The sequence below is a fragment of the Ailuropoda melanoleuca genome, chromosome 8 (assembly GCF_002007445.2).
Source record: "Ailuropoda melanoleuca isolate Jingjing chromosome 8, ASM200744v2, whole genome shotgun sequence".
Classification (NCBI taxonomy): Eukaryota; Metazoa; Chordata; class Mammalia; order Carnivora; family Ursidae; genus Ailuropoda; species Ailuropoda melanoleuca.
In genome coordinates, this window is record NC_048225.1 from 104,501,247 (window position 1) to 104,503,326 (window position 2,080).

The following is a 2,080-nucleotide window of genomic DNA, read 5'->3' on the forward strand; positions in this document are numbered from 1 at the left end:
GGTGTTTCATTTTCTACAGCTTTGGCTATTCAGCTACAAGCGCCTAGGTTTCTGGGAGGGCGGGTGAGTCTTGGGGCCCAGCTCACGGAAGATCCTTTGTCCCCCCAGGCTGTGACCCTTAGTCCCAGGCACGCACGTAGAAGCCAGCGGCACATCTGCTTTCCAAAAAGCTGTCCAGGATGGGGAATTCTCCACCCCTTCCAGGGTCAGAATCCCAATGTCTGCCCCAAATTCTTCTCCGTCTAACCTAAATCTTTCCGGCCATCAGGGTCGCCAGATGTCGCAGATAAAAATACAGAGATCCCATTTAAATTTGAATTTCAGGGGCACCTGGGTGGCTTAGTTGGTTGAGCTTCTGACTCTTGATCTCAGCTGAGGTCTTGATCTCAGGGTCGTGAGTTCAAGCCCCGTGTTGGGCTCCACACTGCATGTGGAGCCTCATAAAAAAATAAATGAAAAGAAATAAATTTGAATTTCAGATAAACAACAAATAATTTTTTAGTTCAGCACATTCCAGGCAATATTATATTAACATGGGGCACCTGGGAGGCTCAGTTGGTTAAGCATCCAGGGTACTGGGGGTCTTGGGATCAAGCCCCACATCGGGCTCCCTTCTCTGTCTCCCTCAGCTCCTCCTCCTGCTTGTGGTCTCCCTCTGTCTTACAAATAAATAAATAAAATCTTAAAAAAAATTACACTAATACATTACTTGTTTATCTGAAATTCAAATTCACGTGGGTATGCTGCAGTTCACCCGACGACCCCACCTGCTCTATCCCTTCTCACTGGAGCAGTGGCTTTCAGGTGTTTTGGTCTCAGGATCACTTTACACTTTCGAAAATTATTAAGGATCCTCAAAGAGCCTTTATGTGATGAGTTGATGTTTACCAGATTAGAAATTAAAACAAATATTAAAATATTTGTTGGGGCACCTGGGTGGCACGGCGGTTAAGCGTCTGCCTTCGGCTCAGGACATGATCCCGGCGTTATGGGATCGAGCCCCACATCAGGCTCTTCCGCTATGAGCCTGCTTCTTCCTCTCCCACTCCCCCTGCTTGTGTTCCCTCTCTCGCTGGCTGTCTCTATCTCTGTCGCATAAATAAAAATAAAATCTTTAAAAAAAAATTTGTTAATTGATTTTCAAATAATAGTTAAAAAGTAATAGTAGTTACTCATTATGTGTTTACGTGAACAAAACATTTATAGAAAAATAAGCTCTATTTTCCAAAACAAACAAGCAAAAATAGCGAGGAGAGAAGCACTGGTGTACATTTTTGCACATGTTTTTAATGTCTGGCTTACTGAAAGAAAGCTAGATTCTTTTCTTGAAAATTAAAAAAAAAATTGTGGTAAAAAATGCATAGCAAAAAATTCACCATCTTTCATTTTTAAGTGTACACTTCACAGTGTTAAGTACAATCACATTCTTGGGCAGAGTTGGATTCTTACACCTCTTTCAGCGTTAGTCTGTTGTAACATCACACATCATGAACCCCCTGGAAAATTCCACTGTACACTTATCAGAGAATGAGAGTGAAGAGGTAAATGATATTGTCATATTATTAGAAAGAGTTTTAACCTTATGTATCCTGGTATCGTCTGGAAGGATTTGGGGAACACCCCTAGGGGTCCCCTGGACCACTCTTTGGGAACTGGGACCTAGAGCAACACCAGAGACTTCAGTGATGGTCAGTACCAGCTCTCTAGTCCCTGAAGTTAATTTGGGGTGGGGATAGGATGACACTGAACACATCATTTAATGTGATTCCAAGCTGGTTCTTCTTTCTGAGATAAGTAGTGGGGGTGCGAGGAAGCTAAGGCTGGAACTTACCCCTGCCCCAATGGGGGTAGAAAAGTGGGTCTAGGGGCACGTGGGTGGCTCAGTCGTTAAGTGTCTGACTTCAGCTCAGGGTTTGATCCCAGGAGCTCCGCTGGGAGCCTGCTTCTTCCTCTCCCACTCCCCCTGCTGTGTTCCCTCTCTCTCCGGCTGTCTCTCTCTGTGAGAAAGAAAGAAAAGAAAGAAAAAAGAAAGAAAAGAAAAAGAAAGAAAGAAAGAAAGAAAGAAAGAAAGAAAGAAAGA

At 43.6% G+C, this 2,080-nt stretch overlaps 1 long non-coding RNA gene across 1 annotated transcript in view; it reads right to left on the bottom strand.

Moving 5' to 3' along the window:
* Nucleotides 1-1,939: 1,939 nt before the first annotated feature.
* LOC117803461 overlaps nucleotides 1,940-2,080 on the bottom strand; it is a 5,009-nt gene continuing 4,868 nt past the window's right edge. The window contains exon 3 of the long non-coding RNA XR_004627360.1: nucleotides 1,940-1,997. This is a non-coding gene — a long non-coding RNA (uncharacterized LOC117803461). The remainder of the gene's footprint in view (nucleotides 1,998-2,080) is intronic.